Genomic DNA, 22327 nt, shown 5'->3' with positions numbered 1-22327 from the left:
CATATAATAATAGTAATTATGTCGTATATGCCTCTCACACTTTAACCCTGCTATTATGCAGACTTCATTTTTACCTTGAATCATGCCCTTGATCACCACGTCTGGTGCATGAATAGCACTCTCTCTTTTTTCTGCTCCCATCCTAGCCCTCTCTAGACTCATGTTTCCTATCAAATACTGTAAAGGAACACTTGACTCTATTTTCAGGCTCAGTATTCCCTAAGCTGAAATAATTGTTATTCCTAAAAACTTAATTTCTCTGCCCTTGAATCCCAGTACAAACCTACTGCTTCTTCCCTATCTGCCGTTTCAGTTCCCTTAAGCCAGACATCCACGTTAAGTGGTTAATTGATCCTTCAAGGTTCAAGTAATGTCCTCTGTGGTTTGCTTTTGGATGGCATCACTGGGAACCTGTTTTTGTACACAAGTCATGTGGTATTTAATTGTGGTACTTGTCCTGTGACATTTGGAGAATGGATTTTGATGAAAAGCCCAGGGCATTGGCCTAGGAGGGAAAAAAAAAAAAAGATAGCATTTTAAAGGCTGTAGTCAAGCATCTAACACACGTCTACCAGTCAGGGGACAAGCAGACAGGAACCGAGGCTGTCTGGTTCTTGCTGTATCTCCTCACGAGCACCTCACTTGTTGCCTAAGCATTGTAGGCGCTCCGTTGATGTCTATTGAATGAGTGACTGAGGGAATAAACAAACCCTAAATGAAAAGCTTATTAAGTGGTAAGGAATATAGTTCTTGGGAAATGACCTTTTTTAAAAGGTTTTTTGTTTTAGAAGATGAGTATGTTTTAGAGATCTGATGTACAACATAATGCTTAGAGTTTAAAAAAAAAAAAACTATATTGTGTATTTAAAAATGTGTTCAGAGGGTGGATCTTGTGTTAAGTGTTCTTACTGCAATAAAGTAAGATGAAGAATCTTTTAAAAAGTGCAGTGAGGTTTATTTTTATCTTATACATGTATGTTTAAGTTGCTGATTTTGGTCAGGACAGCAAAGTGTGTACAGCAAGGGGAAGATAGTCATATAGGCAACGGCTAACTTATTTTCTTAGAATCTGAAATATTACTGATATAATTAAACGAATGAAAATGAAGCAGGTTAAAGAAGCCCCGGATTGTTTAGAAATAAACTCATCACATAATAATTGAGGAGTTGGTGTGAAATAGGTGACCTTACTCATCATTATCTCGGCAAAGCTCTCTCAAGGCTCAGGTCAGAAACCACCCCTCTGAAAAGCTGACTTTCCAAATGAAAGTAACCTCTATGATTTCCAGGTGGCTTAGTGGTAAAGAAATCCACCTGCCAATGCAGTAGACACAGGAGTTGCAGGTTCAATCCCTGGGTCAGGAAGATCCTCTGGAGGAGGAAATGACAACCCACTCCAGTATTCTTGCCTGGCAAATCCCATGGACTGAGGAGCCTGGCAGGCTACAGTCCTTGGGGTTGCAAAGAGTGGGACCCAACTGAGCACACACACGCAATTATATTTTATATTACATTTCTTACCATACTAATAAATTAGGAAGGCATCATATTTACTTACATACACGTTTTGTGTCCTCTTATAAACCATAAGCTCTGAGAGGATCCGACTCGTTTCTGAATTTCTTTATGGAATCCCACTAAACTATATAGTTTATACTTTGCACATGCAAGTGATGATGACTGTATCTGTTGAATAAATGAAGAGATGGATGACTGCATCAAAGAATTACAATAATGTGAGAGTTTTATGTAGTAATTTTATGTAGTAAAATTTTATGCAGTAAAAATAGATGTGTGTAGGTAGAAGTAAATAAGAATTCAAATGTTGAGGGAAAGATAGATATAAAAGGAAGTAAAAAGCAGCTCATTATCATGAATCTGCAAACCCCAAAGTCAAAATGTGTGTGTATCATTTGTGACCATTTGTTGAGCACCCATTACATAGAGAAAACTTTGTTCTCTGTAACAGTACAGGTTTAAAACCTGCCAAGGAAATTTGAATATAATTTGGGGAAAGGGATGTGGTGGAGGGAGGATAGGCTGGGGCATGGTAGGAGAGGAAGTCTTCCAAGAAATAAGAATAACCATAGTAAAAAGTATCAAAATAGAAGTGAAATGTGAACTTGTAATTATATATTTTAAAAATTGGATATAATTTGTATTACAGACATTTTCTTGGTTAACAAAAAAAGGGAAAGTATAAGGAAAGACTCGGGTTTGTAGCAAAAATTCCTCCCTGCCTAAAACAAATTAAACCAGGACAAATATTGGAACACTAAAATAGAAAACATATGGAATAGTTAGATCTCCAACCTATAACTGGAAAATGAAGAGGAGGGCTTGATATTTTAAATACAGGGAAGGAATGTAGATAATGAGCCAGAAACAAAAAGAAGTTGCCTCTAGGAGAAAATATACTAAAGCTGTGATTATTTGACATCAAATGTGAAATTATCACTGTGAAAAGTTAAAAATGTATTTAGTCAACTAGCTGATGACAAGTATTCGTATGTGACATCCCAGAATTCTTCATTTATTAGGTTGCCTGTAGCACAGTTTAGGAGAGAGAAATAGAGTAGATCATAGCACATATTCCTCTTCATTCTAACCACAGATGTGATACCAACAAGCTCTGGTATAGCAAAACTTACTATAACCTATTTCTATCCTCAGATTGCTTATGGCCTGCAAAAGGAGATAAGACATATGTATAAATAATCTATTTTTAAAAGCACCAAAGGAGGTGTTAGTTAAAAATCAACAGAAGGAGCTGACAGAGAAATGCAGTAAAGAATCAAAGGCAAAGCCACTGCTTATGGTTGTAGAGAATGTTCTCGCAACATAACTCTAGATAATGAATGATATGGACGGCACCCCTTAGAATTGTACCACCCACATACAATTGTCTTAGAACTGACTCATTGGAAAAGACCCTGATGCTGGGAAAGATTGAAGGCAGGAGGAGAAGGGGATGACAGAGGAAGAGATGGTTCGATGGCATCACTGATTTGATGGATGTGAGTTTGAGCAAGCTCCAGGAGTTGGACAGGGAAGCCTGGTGTGCTGCAGTCCATTGGGTTGCAAAGAGTCAGACATGACTAACTGAACTGAACTGAACTGATACAGTTGTCTTATTTAACTAGGACAAAAGCTTCATTGTGTAAGTGATGGAGATGGCATTTGTACTGAGCTAGGTCTTGAATGATTGGTAAAATTTTACTGTCAGCAGGGAAGGTACTGCAAATGGCATAAGCTAAATCAGAAGATCAAAAGTACAGACTGTATTCAAGAGTTTATACAGCTGGAGATCACACACAGAGTGTTTAAATGCTAAGAAAGGATGGACATCCATGTGAAAGAGGGTCTGAATTCCATATACAGGGCTTACACACTATTGAGCCACATAAGTTGTTGGGTTTAGAAAAAATGTGAGTCATACAGTCAAAGCAGAGGTTTAGGAAAGTAATCAGTTGCTGATGTGGCTGGATGGATGGGGGTGGTGAATTGGAGTCAGGAAGTCCACTTAGGAGTGGATTTTCAAAACAGATGTGAGAGAATGACAACCTGAGCTAGGGTCACAGCCGTGGAAATAGGAAAGCACAGGCCATTTTGGAGACACAGCAGTAAAAGAATCAAGTCCTAGTTCCTGATGGGAGGTAAGGCTTGATATTATAGCATTCAGTGATGCTGTGCTCAGTCATGTCTGATTCTTTGCAGCCCCATAGACTGTAGTCTGTCAGGCCCCTCCGCCCATGAAATTTTCCAGTCAAGAATACTGGAGTAGGGTGCCATTTCCTTGTTCAGAAGATCTTCCTGACCCAAGAATCAAACCCACATCGCCTGCACTGGCACATGGATTCTTGATGATTTGGAGCCTATAAGACCAACCAGATTTCAGCACCATTAGAAAAAAATGGGAGAAGGAGACGTTAGTAATTATTAACCAGTGGCCAAATATGTTGCAACTTCAGTGAACAGTCAGGGATGGAAATAGTAGATTTGGGATTGGGAAGTCATCTACAAAGAATTTTAATTGAGACCTTCGGGGAAGGGCTGCATAGTCATGGAGAAAGCCCAGTTTGGTTGGGGGTAAACAGCATGAGTCCGTGGACACACAGATAGCAGTGTTTGTAGACTCATCCCAGCATAGTAAGTGGAAAAAGTAATTCTTATTATAATTAGGCTGGCAGAGAGAGTTATAAAAGAAACACAAGTTGGAAGTTTCCAGTGGATCTGAGCTAAGACAGAAGGGAGATCCTAGAATTGGAATAGGGATGAGGCAAGTTATGCTGAGACAGTTAATGTACAGGACTCAGGAATGGTTGGTTACCAAAGGGCAGGATCTGTGACTCTTTACCAAGTATTTCCTAAGAATTTCTAGAGCTTTGAAGGTTTGGTTTTGGAGCTTGCTCTCTGTTGATACATTGTGATGCAGAGGATTAGAAGGAATTAGACTTAGGTTCAAACCTTGAGCTGCAACTTAACTAGTTATAGGTTCCTGGATGAGTCAGTTGTTTTTGACCCCTGGTTTTTCAAATATAACTGAAAGGATAATAATGCTCACCCTGTTTATTTCATGAGGTTGTTGTAAGAACCCAGAGTATCATTATAAAAATAGTAGTTTTGTTCTATAGAAAACCAGCTGTTGGCTTTAAATTTTTTTTTTTTTTTTTTTTTAAATGATCCAAAGACAAAGTCAGAAGAGATTTCCAATCTTGTTTCTCTCTGCTTAAGTTTAGAATTTCGAAATCTTCATAGCTTTTTAAAAAAATTTGCCTTTTGTTAGTCCCTTCTGCTTTTCTAACCAAGCTTTATTTTTCAAACTTGGTAATTTGTATTTCTGAAATTTTCTCTTAATGTCTGTTAATTTTTCCTTCAGGATTTAATTCTGCTTTCCTAAATATAATTTTCCTATTTTTCAGTTTGGTAAATTGTCATATAATACAGTTTTTAGTATATTATTACATTTTATATATTTATATTCTTAGTAAATTACATTTAGAGAATATACAAAATATATTACATCTAGAGATTATATACATCTAGTATATTACTGGAAAAAACACTGTACATCTTACCACTCATACTATAAAGTTTTTAATATAGCCTATGTAATGATCTCAAACATTTTAAAACCAGTGACCTCTGATTCTGGGATTGATAAATAAGGACAAAAATAGGTAAAGAGTAGGGGGCTTCTCTGGTGGCTCAGATGATAAATAACCCACCTACAAGACAGGAGACTCAGGTTCCATCCCTGGGTCAGGAAGATCCCCTGGAGAAGGGAATGGCAACCCACTCCAGTATTCTTTCCTGGAAGATCCCATGAACAGAGGAGCCTGGTGGGCTACACTCCAAGGGGGTCGTCCATAGTGAGACACAACAGAATCACTAACACTGTAACTTTTCACAGGGAAGAAACTAAATGCAAAATACACATTTATTTAGGGGTTGTGACTAAAGATAACATATAAATGCTGCCTGTAATTTAAAAAAATAAAAGGAAGTACAAACACTTAAGTTGAAAGTTGAAAAACCTGGGACTTCCCTGGTGGCACAGAGGATAAGAATCCACCTGCCAAGGCAGGTTCAATCCCTGGTCCAGGAAGATTCCATGTGCTATGGAGAAGCTAAGCCCAGGAGCCTAAAACCTGTGCTGCTCAAGAAAAGAAACCACGGCAATGAGAAGTCCTCGCCCTGCAATGAAGTGCAGTGAACTAGCCCCCAGTCACCACAACTAGAGAAAGCAACGAAGACACAGCACAACCAAAAATAAATCAATTAATTAAAATAACAATAAAAAGTTGAAAAATCTGAACGCTGAGTCCACAGCTCAGCGGTTTAACCCCAGCACTGAAAAACTAGAACAGAGTCTGGCTTTCATGATTCAACAAGTACAATAAGCTGCTCTGAGGCCAAATGAACTTCCCCAGAGGCTTTGTCGGGACATGGTGATAGGATGTCTTTGTTTCTTTTTTGGCTCACAGTACTGGAGATCTTGCTGCTGGTCTTTCCTTGGTTCGTAGAAGTGATTGCTAGAATCTGGTGGGCAGTCATCACACTGGTGCTGCTCAGTGGCTGGGAGGCTGCCATTTGTGAGATCCCTGATCTAGTTCATGCCACTCCACTTGTCCACTCTGACACCGCCACTGTCCCTCATACCTCACTGCCTGTCTACAGCCTTTTCATAGCCTCGTTAGAGAAATTCACGGCTACATAGATTGATAACTCTCATCACAAAGTGAGCTAATCCGTGCTGTGCCTGGGAATAGGAAAGCCACAGGGCATTCATCCATCCACTCCATATTCAAGACATATTTAGCAAATATAAGTGGGACTTTCCTTGTGGCTCAGTGGTAAAGAATCTGCCTGCCAATGCAGGAGATGCCAGAGACATGGGTTCAATCCCTGGGTCTGGAAGATCCTCTGGAGAAGGAAATGGCAACCCGCTCCGGTATTCTTGCCTGGAAAATTCCATGGACAGAGAAGCCTGGTGAGCTACAGTCCATGGGGTCACCAAGAGTTGGACATGGCTGAGCATGCACAAACAGATCACTCCAGCACTATCCAAGAGCAGAGCATTCCTATGAAATCTTTCTTAAGCCAAAATGGCTTAAAGCAAAGAAGGATCATCTTAGGACACATCTTACTAACAGGATGCACGAAATAAATTGAGGTGAAGCACAGACGGTTATAGACACAGTTCAAAGATACAGTAGCTTTATGCTGAGATTCTAAGTGTAGTTCTGGGGAAAGAACTTGGCGCCAGAACTTTGTCACTCTTACTGATGGGGCTGCACGCTTACCGATAGGCTTATTGCAAAACAAACCCTGAATGCTATGTCACTTTTCACCTTTTTTCACAGAAGCAAAAATCCTCTTCAGATTTCTATCGTGTGTTGAAAACAGGTACTAATGTAGGTCTTTTGTAAAAAGCAAAGTAGTGTAAAGGGAACTTGGAAAAAGCAGGGGATAACTGTATGGATTTTGTACCAGGCCCTGTTTCAGTTGTTGGCATACAGCAGTGAAAAAGATCAACAAAGCTCCATGTCTTCAGAAGGCTTACATTCTAATGGGAAGACGTACTAAGTAAAAAGATCATTTCAGATTTTGTAAAATGTTACTAGAGAGATCAGAGAGTGATCACTAATATCTAGGAAAATATTTGTCAAGTTATTTTAGGCTGTGAAGCATACATTGTAAATCTATTACTCATTCTTTAGGCACAGGGATTTAGCTACTGAGAATGAAAAGAAGGCAGAAAGCAGAAATGCTATATAATTTCTCTCTTTTTCCTTTCTCCTCTAGGCGGGTAACAGTTCATGTTTGCTTCATAAATGAAGCAGCTTTAAACAAATTCCTATTCTGTCTGGAGTGACAGACCGCATCTTTATCTGTTCTTGCTACCCATGACTCTCTACGGATGATTGAGAAATTGGAACAAAGTGTTTTACTGTGAAACTGGCACTGAATTAATCATCTATAAAGAAGAACTTGTATGGAGCAGGACTCTATTTTAAGGACCTATGGAGAGTTGTGGTCTCAATTAGAACTTGCAAACTGATATTAGGAGAGAAAGCACGTATCCCAGATTGCACATACAATTTTGCATGGCTCTAGAAGCATCTAACTGCTGAAAAACCACATAGCTTTATTTTACAGTGACAACCTGCAGTTCATAGTTATCTTGGTCTGCAAGTAGATTTCAGCCTGGATGGTGGGGGGTGGGGGTCATCATGTGTATCAAAGGGATCTAGAAAATGTTCAAAAAACAAAAACTCAATAGCATCATCCACTGTGCACTTAGAAAGCAGTGGAAACAGTGTGGGAGTAGGTGCAGGTCAGCCTGATACCTGCTGATCAGTGAGGGATGTGGGTCTGAACTTGGGTCTCTTCCTGACATAGAAGGTGCAAATTTGTCCACGAGACAAATGGACATAGTTGGCTGGCTCTATCCATACAAGCTAGCCAGTGCTGAATGACGACATGATGCCTTTGCAGAGAAGAGACTCCTAGAGAGTTGTCACATGAAGAAGCTGTGGACACTGATCAGCAGAACCATCTGCTGAGGAGGACATCTGGCACCCCTAGTGATCTGCCAAGGAGGACATCTGGCACCCCGAGTGAAGCCGGCCTTTGCCCTTGACTCTAGAGTGTATAAATTGTGCTTGCAAAATACATTACAAAGTGTTTCTATTCCAAAACTACTACTACAGACTTATGTAAAGGGACTTAGGAGGAATCACTGAATGTACGGAGGCCCCATTCTCAATTTCTGCTGTGGGAGAGAGGAAAAATAAGTTACGACATTTAGTATCTAAGATTAGAAAACCACACTCACATGCTGATAATGGGTGTTGAAAATTAGGTGACTTGGCTTTTACAAGAATGCAGGGAATCAGGTAACTTTAGTTATTTATACTATAATCACCATTATCTGTTTAAAGGATCCATTTATTTAAAATCAGGCACTCTATATTCATTAAGGTTTATGAATTAAAAATAAAAAGAGAGCTTTATGTAGTTATGCATGTCAGTTTGCTATTAAAATATGCGACAGCGTTTTTGTCATATTAAGTGAATTTGGCAGGAATTCCCAAGATGGACATTGCATTTTTAAACCAGAACTTGTAAAGACATTAAGTGAATTTCCCTTGCCAGTTTTCTTTTTTTATATCAAAGGAACATCTGACTAACGTCAAAGAATGATTTCTTATGGTTTGTTTTGATGAAGAGTCTTTCAATATGTCATGAACATAAAGGAATCCAAAGCTTTCCTTCTAACTTCATCCTTGTGATAACATTATTGCCATATCCTACCACCATCAGATGACCTTCAATGCAGTGACACAGAAGGGCATGAAAAACTGCTACATTTTATTTGACTTTACTAGTCCAAGAATTTCTAGTAGAGTTGGATTTTAGCTTATGTTCAATGCTAATTAGAATACAACTCCAGTAAGTGGCCTTTGCTCTTTTTTTATACCAAAGAGCTCAGATGATTTCTATGACCCTTGTCTTCTCTAAAGTGCTGTGGTTCCTCAAATACTAGTCATTTCTCTAAGATACAACCCAGGTGCTTTGGGAAGCTGCATTAATTTATTTAGGCCCTCAGATATCCCATGGTACAGCTATGATGTGTATAATAAAAGAGATCAAGCTAATGGCTGTCAGGACCTGTCTCAGTGTGTGATACTGTTTTGAATAGACATAGATTAACATGAGTATGTGTAAGTCACGTATAGATTGAGAAGATTGATACATCTCAATCTAATAGTTTATTTCAGCAATGGTTTCGATTTTCATAGGTATGTGAAAATGCTGCTTAATGAGCTTCAGAGTACAATAAATGTACTTTTGTTCTCCAAACTGGTAGCTGGGTTTTTAACGCTCAAGGACATGGTCCTAAATCAATAGAGTTAAATAAATAAATTCAGCAAGTTATGAAATCTGGCATGGTAGGGTGAGGGGAGATGTATTCTGCCTAATTAAATATATTGGTTCATTGACAGTTGTATGGATACCAATTTTTAAAACACTAAAATTCAATAAAATACACGAACAGTAGAAAAATGCTGAGCATTACTTTGGATTGTAGTTGCTTGGGAATTAACTGTCATATCCGCTTGGAGATTAATATATATATATATATCTTTGCTTTATTTTATCCAATATGTGTTCTGAATAGCCTTCATAAATCATGGAAAACTCACAACTGACATCTTAAACAGTGAAATCACCCTTTAAATTGGTGCCATGTATCTGATAGTCTTCTTTTGTAATGTTTTAAAATTGTCTTTTAAAATAATTTCAGAAGTCTTCAGATTCTAAATTACACTAAAAGCTTTGTACCTCTTTGGTAGAATGCAGGTCTGCAGAGAGACGCTCTATGATGAATGATGCCTGCCCAGTGACATCAAAGTGTTGCTGGATTTCGTATTGTAGTCTGTTGTGTTTACCACACTGCCACTTTGTAATGAGTCAGAGACGTTGATTTTTTCAACACTTTAATAGAACAATACCCTATTCTCTTTAAAAATGACTATGTGAAAATGACAATTTATGATAAAGTATGTTCACAACAAAGCATTTGCTTTCAGTAAGAATTAAAGTACTTTCGAGAAACTTTGTGGCATATTTTGATATTCTAGTTCAGATGAAATTTTAAATTAATAGAAAAATCCATTCAGAATTCGTAGATAGATCTTCATGTTTTTATGCAGCTAGTTTCTGCTTTCAAAATGTAACTCCAGTATAGGGCTTTTAGCCATTGCCTACCTATTCTGACTTAACTAAAAAATACATTTTTCAAAGAGGCAGTTTGACATAGTGGGATGGATGTTAGGAAAATTGTCAGAAGCTTCCACTTTGCTGTTAACCTGTATTGATAAATCACTGCCCTTCTTTGGATCTCAATTTTGTATTTATCTATGTGGTGAAGTCAGGTCCACACCATAGGTGTGAGGGAAACCTATTGATATGTGAATGACAAAGATGATAGATAAAATGGAGCTGAAGCTATCGCATACAAAATATCCAACTATGATCTCTGTGAATAAGCAATTTGAACATAAAAAGCTATGGCTGTTCTTGTTTGTAATGTAAATATGGTCCATTCTTAAAAGTGAAATCCAGTCTACTGTAGGTTGAATTGGATAACCATTTACACAAGAGATGGCTTCTTCCTTTGCTTAAATAAACATTTTTGGATTACCTCTGAAGAATGAAAACCAAGAGTATATTTTATCCAGGAAAAGATACTATAAGATGTGTGTAGCATTTGGAAGTGCACCAAATTAAGCATTTAAATCTCTCATTTTCTTAAAAGCTAAGGGCAGAAAATGTAAGATGCTCATAAAGTTTTTAAGTGCCAAAAGATACTTTAGAATCCATTTGGAGATGGGTAAACCATAAATTAAATTTTAAAATTGGAAAATGGGATAAGAATTTTAAAGAAAGCCAGCTTGTTTTGAAACAGTATTATTTTGAAATTGGCATTAAAATACAAACATTCAGATTGAAATTCCAACCACTTCATTTGTGGTGTTTATAGTGTTGCTGGAAATGCCCTTTGTGAAGATAAAATAATGGTACTTTCATTTCCTAACAAGGTATTGTTTTAGAAATAATCCATATTATAATGGATATTCATGATCCTAAAAATGTTTCCTAAGCATTGTAAATTTATTTATAAGTGCCATCTACAATTACATCTTAATTATATTGCTTTTTTAAAAATAACATTGTTTAAACTAAAAACCATAGTATTTTCAGTTACTTAATTTCTGAGCTATGACTCAATAAAAGTTTCCAATCAAAATATCCTATTCTCCTATATTCTAAGGGTTAATGTGTGATTATAGTGTCCACTTGCCACTGTTTTTTTTTTTTAATCAATGGACTTAAAAGTATTCAGACATTTAGATGGATGTATAGATATATTGCTAGTTCAGTCATAGATTGGAGTTTGCATATTGTAATATAAATGTCTTTCAACACTACTCTATAGTTTTATTATGACTGAAGTTTAATTAAATAAAAAAGATTGTAAAATGTGATGTGTATGTGTATGTACTGTATGTGTACTTTTTAAAATAGGTATATGTCCTGACCCTTTTTTATACAGGTTTGAATTTGAAATTACATTATATATACATATACTTTATTGTTCTAAATAAAGAATTTTATGCACTCAAAGTTGTCCTGTGATTTGATATCTTAAGGTTATCACACATGTTCATAATGTGGTTGATTGAGCATTTAAGCTAATCTCAGTTTTTTTCCTATGGAAACATCAATCTGGATTTTGCTGTGATATGCACACAAGGAGATAAGAAATCAGTTTATTCCACAAAATAATGCCATTTGCAGCAACATGGATAGATCTAGAGATTGTCATACTAAGTGAAGTCAGAGAAAGAGAAATATCATATGACATCCCTTACATGTGGAATCGAAAAAGAAATGATACAAATGAACTTACAAAACAGAAAGAGATTCACAGACTTAGAGAAGGAACTTAGAGTTGCCCGTGGGGAAGGGACAGTTAGGGAGTTTGGGGTCCACATGTGCACACTGCTATATTTAAAACAGATCACCAAGGACCTACTGCAAAGCACAGGGAATTCTGCTCCCTGTTAGGTGGCAGCCAGATGGGAGGGCAGTTTGGGGGAGAATGGGTACATGTATGTTTATGGCTGAGTCACTCTGCTGTGCCCCTGAAACTATCACATTATCAACTGCCTATACTCCAATACAAAATAAAAAAGTTTAAAAATAAGATAACTAATAAGAACCTACTGAGTAACATAGAGAACTCTAATCAGCGCTCTATAGTGACCTATATGGGGATGGAGTCGAGAAGAGAGTGGATATATGTATATGTATGACTGATTCACTTTGCCGTACAGCGGAAACTAACAGCGTTATAAGTCAACTCTATTCCAATAAGAAAGATTAAAAACAAATCATCTTATTCCAATAAATATGTATTGGCTAGGTAACTGAGAAAGATAGGTAAGCTAATCAAAGAAGGTAAAGTTGAATTCACACATTGTTAGATCTCAAGAGGTTTCCAACTTCATTGAGGTTGGTGTAGACACTAAGTCGTGTCTGACTCTTGCAACCCCATGGACTGTAGCCCGCCAGGCTCCTCTGTCCATGGGATTTTCCAGGCAAGAATAGTAGAGTGGATTGCCATTTCCTTCTCCAGGGGATCTTTCCAATTCAGGAATCCAACCCGGGTCTCCTGCATTACAGGCAGATTCTTTACCAACTGAGCTATGAGAGAAGTCAAGAAGATATGAAAACCACTTCGACTGCATAAAGCCACAGTGAAGGAACTTCTTAAGTGCAAAACTGAGGTCCAGCTAGTATGGTTGCAGCATGCAGGAAGGAGAAATGGATAGACCAGCAACAGTTATGGGGGAGTTGGCGTTTGGGCCAAGACTTACAAGGATGAGACAGATTTTGATAAAGAAGAAGAATCATGCCCAGCCTGTTTAGTGTTTTCCAAAGCAAGTAGTTGTAAAATGTTTCAGCTTGTCCCATCAAATCAAATCAGTTGTGTCCTGAGCATGGAACCCATAAAGAGGTATACAGTGAGATGAGAGCAGAGCCTTGGATACCAGAACAAGAAAGTCATATTATTCTTAGGGTAAGCCATTGCATATTTCTGAGAAGAAGGATGGAATGGCAAGATCAGACACCATGGCTTATGTGGTTTAGGCAATAAATAATCATCCTGCTTATTAACCCCTAGTTGGTACTTGACTCTTGAGACCATCCTCCAGCTTTATGACAGAACACTTACTCACCCACCATTTCTTTTCAATTTCTTGGCTGATTTTCTCTCTACTCACATTTTACATTATGAATGTCCATCAATATAAGCCTAGATCATAATAGTCTTGTAACTGATCACAGTTCTCAACTTCTGAGCACTTTTTCAAACAGTTTCTCTGTTAGAGTGAATAATATGGCGACAACAGATAATATTTTTCTCTGGCTAAAACACTGAGATGCCTTCTAATTATTTTTAGGAGAGAACCCAAACTCAACACTGTTTTCAAGGCCCTCCTTGACCCATCTCATAATTTTTCAGGGGGGTGGGGAAGTTTGCTAATAGTTTATTTTCCCCTTTAAGTTATAAATAACACAAAGACTAGGGCTGAGTATTTATATCACTGCAGTCTCCAAATTTGCACTTCCCTTGTGGCTCAGCTGATAAAGAATCCACCTGCAATGCTGGAGACCTGGGCTTGGTCCCTGGGTCGGGAAGATCCCTGGAGAGCCAAAAAGCTACCCACTCCAGTATTCTGGCCTGGAGAATTCCATGGACCATATAGTCCATGGGGTGGCAAAGAGTTGGACACAACTGAGCGACTTTCACTCATTCTCCAAATTTAATGCAAATAATAAAGTATGGAATTGAAACAAAATTTTATCTGATTAGATATTACCTATTGCAATGTTCAATAAGTTATTTTCTATAACTTTTTGTAGACAATTTGAAATATATGCAGAAGTAGACAGAACAGTGTAATGAAACTCCACGTAAACATAACCTAGCTTAAACCTTACTCAACTTGTGAATGATCTTATTTTATCTGTCTCCTATTTATTCCTCTTACCCACTCCCCCTTTCATATTATTTTTAGGCTGATACCTACAAATAATTGATCTGTAAATATATGTGCATCTCTAAATTATGACTTTTTAAAACATCACCCTAATACCCTTGTCACACTTAAGAGAAAGTAATAATTCTTTAATACCAAAGACCCAAGGGACTTCCCTAGTGGTCCAGTGGTTAGGAATCTGCTTTGCATTGCAGGGGACATGGGTTCAAACCCAGGTTGGGGAACTAAGATCCCACATGACACGGAGCGACTCAGTCCACAGGCCGCAACTACTGAGCCAGTGAGCCGCAACTAGAGAGTCTGCACCACAATGAGAGATCCCACATGACACAACGAAAATCCCATGTGCCGCAACTAAGACCCACTTCAGCCAAATAAATAGTAAGCAAAGACCCAGTACATTGCAGTATTTCAGTATGAAATAAAGGTAAAATTGCCCCTCCAACATTATTTAGTTCCTCCAGAGGAAAAAACTTATTTCTTGTTAGCCATCAGAAATATTGTGTATATACATTTATATGTAATACTATAATCTCTAACCTTCCCCTTTCCATTTATTAGAAGAATGTGTAACACAGTGCATCAGCCCACATAAACCCCTACCCCCTACCATAGCCCAGAAATTATATCTGGACACAGACATGGTACTAGAACATGTGCCCTTTGGAATTCCAGTCCATACTTAGCAAAATCCAGTGTACTTTTAGAAATTTTTCTTCCAAATTAAAATGAGGCTCTCTTTTGAGGATAAACTGCCTCTTCAGCCCTTTCAGGTGGTGGTTGTATTTCTTCCGTAACTGGGTCTGGAAGTGGGTTATCTGCTCCTCATTGCTGTTTCTGGGTATTTCTTTTCTACTCCCTAATTCCCCCAATTACTTGCATCTCACTTTATCAGATTACATACCCATTGCTGTTCACTGTTACTTACCTGTACTAACTCCCATGTTCTTCTTCATTTCTTGTTGGTATGAGCACCAAGGTTCACTGTCACCCAACTCGTTTGTACTCCTGTCTTAATGCTTGGGAATTTGATACACATATAAATGATGCTTTCAATATCCTGTCCTTGTAGGTCTTTGAAATGTCTCTCCTAGTAAGCCAGTTCTCAACACCACCCTACCCACTCATGGTACCCCGTAGGCTTTGTCACTGCCCTTAACAGCGACTCATCCGTATCTCAATTCCATGCATCCCATTTCTTGTCATCACTCTATGTCTTTTCAGTTCACTCCCTCGTGCATTCAATTCTAACAATCCTCTGATCCACGAGCCCTCTCAACCTATTGATTTTACCACTTTTCACTAACCATCAACTTCTGATAACCTTTCTCCTCTCCTTACACAGGTTAAAATTCATAAGCCAGGTTTAAAATCACTCTCTGCATCATCTTCTTCCCCCTTGATCCCTCTTACTTTGCAATATCTGCTTGGCAATGATGCCCCTGCTGAAATCCAGTTCTCCACCCACTCTTTGGTCTATAATTGTGTGACTAAACATGGCCAGAGTGTAATACACTGTCACACCTACTGGTTTTTCTATAAATTCCTCCCCAAGAACATGAAGTAGGTCCTAATGCCATTCAACAATTATATTTCCTTAGTCTATTTCCATTCTCATAATACTTCATATGTTATTTTCTTTCCCAAACTACCAACCTCATTCCTCATTCTTATGGTTATCCATCCTGATTGTTATTTCACCTTGAAAACTGAAGAAAATAAAAGAGAACTTCCAAAGACTCTTGGGCACATGGAGGGTGATTTCCTGGGAAGCTGAAGAAGCTTAAATGCCTGATCCTTGCTTACACAATTCTTTTATAAGTCATAGGAAGGGGACTAGCAGTGTATTCCCACAGAAATATATTTTTGTAAAATTTGCCATTTACATTTATCTTTAGGTTACTAGTAGGTGTTCTGTGTGGCAGTGGCTTCCAGCAACTCTCCCACTGACCACTGTGCCAATGCACTAGGGCATCATGACCCAAAGGTGTGTGGTCAAAGGCTGTATTATGAGGCCCAGGTGAATGTGTCCTGTGGACTGACCCCAGAAGCATGTCAGTGATGGAGGAGAAACAAGGTTTAAAATGAAAGGAACAAACCTAGATGTCCATCAGCAGATGAATGGATAAGAAAGCTGTGGTACATATACACAATGGACTATTACTCAGCCATTAAAAAGAATAAATTTGAATCTGTTCTAATGAGGTGGATGAAACTGGAGCCTATTATACAGAGTGAAGTAAGTCAGAAAGATAAACACCAATACAGTATCAGTTCCGTTCAGTTCAGTTGCTCAGTCGTGTCCGACTCTTTGCGACCCCATGAATCACAGCATGCCAGGCCTCTCTGTCCATCACCAACTCCCAGAGTTTACTCAAACTCATGCCCATCGAGTCGGTGATGCCATCCAGCCATCTCATCCTCTGTCGTCCCCTCCCAGCATCAGGGTCTTTTCCAATCGACTCTTCACATGAAGTGGCCAAGGTACCAGAGTTTCAGCTTCAGCATCAGTCCTTCCAATGAACACTCAGGACCAATACAGTATACTAACACATATATATGGAATTTTAAAAGATGGTAACGATGACCCTATATGCGAGACAGCAAAAGAGACACAGATGTATAGAACAGTCTTTTGGACTCTGTGGGAGAAGGTGAGGGTAGGATGATTTGAGAGAACAACACTGAAACATGTATATGATCATATGTGAAACAGATCACCAGTCCAGGTTTGATGAGACGAGGTACTCAGGGCTGTGCACTGGGATGACCCAGAGGGATGGGATGGGGAGGGAGATGGGAGGGGGGTTCAGGATGGGGAACACGTGTACACCCATGGCTGATTCATGTCAGTGTATGGCAAAACCACTAAAATATTGTAAAGTAATTAGCTTCCAATTAAAACACATAAATTAAAAAAAAAAAAAAGACTAGCGGGGGGGGGCACTCTTTCTGCCCTCTTTTGATGTCTATCTCAGAAGCTTTCTCTCTCTCTTTTATACTTTAATAAAACTTGATTACACACACACAAAAATAAAAGCAGTGATATGACTGGTCACCAATGATAAAAAAAATAAAAATAAAAAATATAATGAATGGAACAGAAGTCAATTTAGGGAAGACTGTTACAATCATCACAAATGATTGTAAATTGTAAATGGAAGACTCTTCAGGTTTCATTAATGCTTCATCAAAACTAGCTGTCAGACTTTCCTGGTGGTACAGTGGATAAGAATCTGCCTGCCAATGCAGAAGACACAAGTTCGATCCCTGGTCCAGGAAGATTCCACATGCCTTGGAACAACGAAGCTGGTGAGCTGCAACTACTGAAGCCCCTGAACCCTAGAGCCTTCAAGCCACAGCTACTGTGCCTGCGTGTGCAACTAGTGAAGCCTGAGCACCCAGAGCCTGAGCTCTGCAACAAGAAGTCACTGAAAAGAGAAGGCCGTGCACCACTTGCAGTGACTAAAGCCTGCACCCAGCAATAAAGACCCAGTGCAACTGGGGAAAAAAAAAAAGCAGTATCTTTCCTCAGCCAGAAAATACTCAGTAATGCAGAGTACACATTTGTAAACAAATCATATTTTTCCCTCTCTTAATAGAGAGGAAGCATAATAGAATTTACAAAATTGCCATGTTTATGGAACTAGAGAATCTGTACATAAGGACACATGTTTTAGGGTTCTCAATGTACTGATCTTGACAAATACATAGCACTCTATATCCACCATTATAGCATCAGGCAACATTGTTTCATTGGTCTAAAATATCCCTTGTGCTTTACATATTCAATACTCCTTCCCTCCCCCGAACCTCTGGAAACCACTGATTTTTGTCTTTATAGTTTTTGCTTTTTCCAGAACGCCATATAATTGAAATCCTACAATAGATGGCCCTTTCAGACAGGCTTCTTTCATTTAGCAATACACATCAGAGATCCATCTATGTCTTTCATGGCTTGATAGCTCATTTCTTTTTCTCACTGAAGAATATTCCATTGTGTGACTATGTTAGAGTTTGTTCATCCATTTACCTAGTAAGGACAGCTTAGTTGTTTCCAGTTTTTGGTGATTATAAATAAAGCAATTGTAAACACTCAATTTTTTTGTGGACATAGTTTTTCAAATTAGTTACGTAAATACCCTAGAGCACGATTACCGATCTATATGGTAAGACTGCTTTGGTTCCTAAGAAAATGCAAACTGTCTCCTAAAGTGACTATACCATTTAACATTCCCAGGAGCTATGAATCAGAGGTCCTGCTGCTTCACCCCCTTGCCAGTGATTATTATTGTCAGTTTTTTTTTTAAGCTCTCCTAATACATAGGTAATAGTATATTATTATTGTTTTAATTTGTAGTTCCCTGATGATAAATGATCATCTTTTCATATGCTTATTTGCCATCTATATAGCTTCTTTGGTCAGATGTCTGCTCAAATCTTTTGTCCATTAAAACTGGGTTATTTTCTTACTGTTGAATTTTAAGAGTTCTTTGCATATTTTAGATGCAAGACCTCTGTCAAATATGTGTTTTACTAGTCTGTGGCTTATCATTCTCTTATCAGTGCCTTTCACAAAGCAGCTGCAAGGATTCTTTTAAGAAAGAACTCCCTTAAGGAGTTATAATGGTAATACTGCTGGATGTTTAGCAGCATCTCTGATCTTTACATACTAGATGTCTCAGATATATCCAAATATCCTCTGAAGGGCAAATTCAGGTGCCTCCCTTTCGACTGTCTTAATTTAACCAGGTGGTCAATGTGGAAATCTGATGGAGAAGTTCTATACACTCAAGAAAAAACAAGACCTGGAGCTGACTGTGAATCCGATCACAAGCTCGTTATTGCAAAATTCAAGCTTAAATTGAAGAAAATAGGAAAAACCACCAGACCAGTCAGGAACTACCTAAGTCAAACTCCTTACGATTATATAGTAGAAGTGATGAATAGATTCAAAGGATTATATCTGGTGGACAGACTGCCTCAACTTGGACTGGACAACTTGTAACATTGTACAGGAGGCAGTGACCAAAACCATCCCAAAGAAAACAAAATGCATGATGGCAGGGTGGTTGTCTGAGGAATCCTTGCAAATATCTGAGAAAAGAAGAGAAGGGAAAGGCAAGGGAGAAAGGGAAAGATATATCCAACTGAATGCAGAGTTCCAGAGAATAGCAGGGAGAAATAAGAAGGTCTTCTTAACTACACAGATAACCATGATGGTGTGATCACTCACTTAGAGTCAGATATCCAAGTGTGAAGTCAAGTGGGCCTTACCAAGCATTACTACAAACAAAGCTAGTGGAGGTGAAGGAATGACAGCTGTGCTATTTAAAATCCTCAAAGATGATGCTGTTAAAATGCTGCACTCAATATGCCAGCAAATTTGAAAAACTCAGCAGTGGCCATGGAACTGGAAAAGGTCAGTTTTTATTCCAATCCCAAAGAAAGGCAATGTCAAGCAATGTTCACACCACCATACAATTGCACTCATTTCATATGCTAGCAAGGTAATGCTCCAGATCCTTCAAGCTGGACTTTAACAGTACATGAACCAAGGACTTCCAGATGTGTAAGCCAGATTTAGGAAACCAGAGATCAAATTGCCAACATCCGTTGGATCACAGAAAAATGAAGGGAATTCCTAAAAAATATCTGCTTCCTTGACTGTGCTAAAGTCTTTGATTGTGTAGATCACAACAAAGGGTGAAAATTCTTCAAGAGATGGGAATACCAGACCACTTTACATGCCTCTGACAAACCTGTATGCAGGCCAAGAAGCAACAGTTAAAACCAGACATGGAAACAAGGACTTGTTCCAAATTGGGAAAGGAGTGTGTCAAGGCTGTATATTGTCACCCTGCTTATATAATTTATACACAAGAGTACAACATGCAAAATGCCAGGCTGGATAAAGCACAAGCTGGAATCAAGATTGCCGGGAGAAATATCAATAACCTCAGACATACAGATGATACCATGTTTATGGCAGAAAGTGAAGAGTAACTAAAGAGACTCTTGATGAAGGTGAAAGAGGAGAGTGAAAAAACTTGCTTAAAATTAAACATTCAGAAAACTAAAATCATGCCATCTGGTCCCATCACTTCATTCAAATAGACGGGGAAACAATAGAAATAGTGACAGACTTTATTTTCTTGGGCTCCAAAATCACTGCAGATGGTGACTGCAGCCATGAAATTAAATGATACTTGCTCCTTGGAAGAAAAGCTATAACAAACCTAGAAAGTGTATTAAAAAGCACAGACATCACTTTGCCAACAAAGGTCTGTATAGTCAAACTATTGTTTTTCCAGTAGTCATGTATGAATGTGAGAGTTGGACTATAAAGGAAGCTGAGTGCCAAAGAACTGATGCTTTTGAACTGTGGTGTTGGAGAAGAATCTTGAGTCCCTTGCCTTGCAAGGAGATCAAACCAGTCAATCCTAAAGGAAATCAATCCTGAATATTGATTGGAAGGACTGATGCTGAAGCTGAAGCTCCAATACTTTGGCCACCTGATGCAAAGAGCCAACTCACTGGAAAAGACCCTGATGCTGGGAGAGATTGAAGGCAGGAGAAGGGGACGACAGGGGATGAGATGGTTGGATGGCATCATTGACTCAATGGACATGAACTTTAGCAAGCTCTGGGAGATGGTGAAGGATAGGGAAGCCTGGCATGCTGCAGTCCATGGAGTCTCAAAGACTTGGACACAGCTGAGTGACTGAACAACAACAGAAGTAGAAACAGTGACAGGTTTTATTTTCTTGGGCTCCAAAATCACTGCAGATGGTGACTGCAGCCATGAAATTAAAAGACACTTGCTCCTTGGAAGAAAAGCTATGACTAATCTAGACAGCATGTTAAAAAGCAGAGACATCACTTTGCCAACAAAGGTCCATCTAGTCAAAGCTATGGTTTTTCCAGTAGTCATGTATGGATGTGAGAGTTGGACCATAAAGAAGGCTGAGCGCCAAAGAATTGATGCTTTCAAATTGTGGTGCTGGAGAAGACTTTGAGAGTCCCTTGGACTGCAACAAGATCAAACCAGTCAATCCTAAAGGACATCAACCCTGAATATTCACTGGAAAGCTCCAATACTTTGGCCACCTGATGCGAAGGACTGACTCTTTGGAAAAGATCCTGATTCTGGGAAATTTGAGGGCAGGAAGAGAAGGGGGTGACAGAGGATGAGATGGTTGGATGGCATCACCAACTCAATGGACCTGAGTGTGAGCAATCTCTGGGAGATAGCAAAGGACGGGAAACCTAGCATGATGCAGTCCATGGGTTCACAAAGATTCAGACATGACTTACTGAGTGAATGACAACAACCATGAGAAACTCAGATCTTCTGAAACTAAATCTGGATCCCTGGGAGGTCCATTTATTCCTATCCACTCCAAAATTAGGGTCCCAACTCAATATTGGGGATTTTTTTTTTTTGAACCAGGTCTCATACTCCTTGGCAAACCCCAATGCCAGTGTTTGTCCACCAGCCCTGAGAGTTTGTTAGTTCTACTTAAACTTCTTAATCCTTTAGCTGGCAATTCCATTACCAATTCAATTACTCACCGACAGTTTTGAGAAAAAAGCACCCCTGAATGCTTTGCATTTCTGTGAGTTTTCTGTTTTAGTTCACCAGTCACTTGAAAAGATTTTTTTTAACCATTTTGTCTAGCTTATTTTCCTTATCTGGAGGGTTGATCCAATTTACCTACAGGATTACTGAAGTGGAAATCCTCCATTCTTTGTTTAATCCAATCAGATTTTCATTTCCTTTGCTCCAGTGAAACTCTTCTTATCACATCACTACTCAGTGGATTCCACTGGGGCAGGTCAGAATCCTCATTCACTGTGCACCCTCTGACCCACATCCTCAAGTTCGTCTTCCTTCCTCGTTGCTCCATCTCCTCCTTCCTCATCTTTCTCCTGTCCAGCCAGTGTTGGAATGCAATACGGCTCAGCCCTTGGCCCTCGTTTCTCAGAATATGCTCACTTGGTGATTTGCATTCAATTTACTTTCTCTAAGTAACAAACAGATATAGCAAATACACTCAATTAATGTATCCAGCCCAGATCCATCTCTTAGATATCTGAGTGTAATCTCAAAGTTAATGTTCAAAACTGAACTTTTGATCTTACCACAGAAACAAAAACAAAGGAAAAAACACAAAACCCCTGCC

The 22327-nt window shown here is 38.7% G+C and overlaps 1 protein-coding gene across 3 annotated transcripts in view; it reads left to right on the top strand.

Annotated features, from left to right (window-relative positions):
* The window catches only part of KITLG (KIT ligand), a 96592-nt gene extending 84895 nt beyond the window's left edge, over window positions 1-11697 (top strand). For all 3 annotated transcript variants that reach the window (XM_070454309.1, XM_020900245.2, XM_020900244.2), the window contains one exon: window positions 7309-11697. The gene's annotated coding sequence lies outside the window, so the exon portion shown is untranslated. The remainder of the gene's footprint in view (window positions 1-7308) is intronic.
* Window positions 11698-22327: the final 10630 nt, after the last annotated feature.

Source organism: Odocoileus virginianus, chromosome 24, assembly GCF_023699985.2.
Source record: "Odocoileus virginianus isolate 20LAN1187 ecotype Illinois chromosome 24, Ovbor_1.2, whole genome shotgun sequence".
In the NCBI taxonomy this organism is placed as follows: Eukaryota; Metazoa; Chordata; class Mammalia; order Artiodactyla; family Cervidae; genus Odocoileus; species Odocoileus virginianus.
Note: the sequence above shows the minus strand (reverse complement) of the source record. Positions and strands in the feature narration are given on the sequence as shown.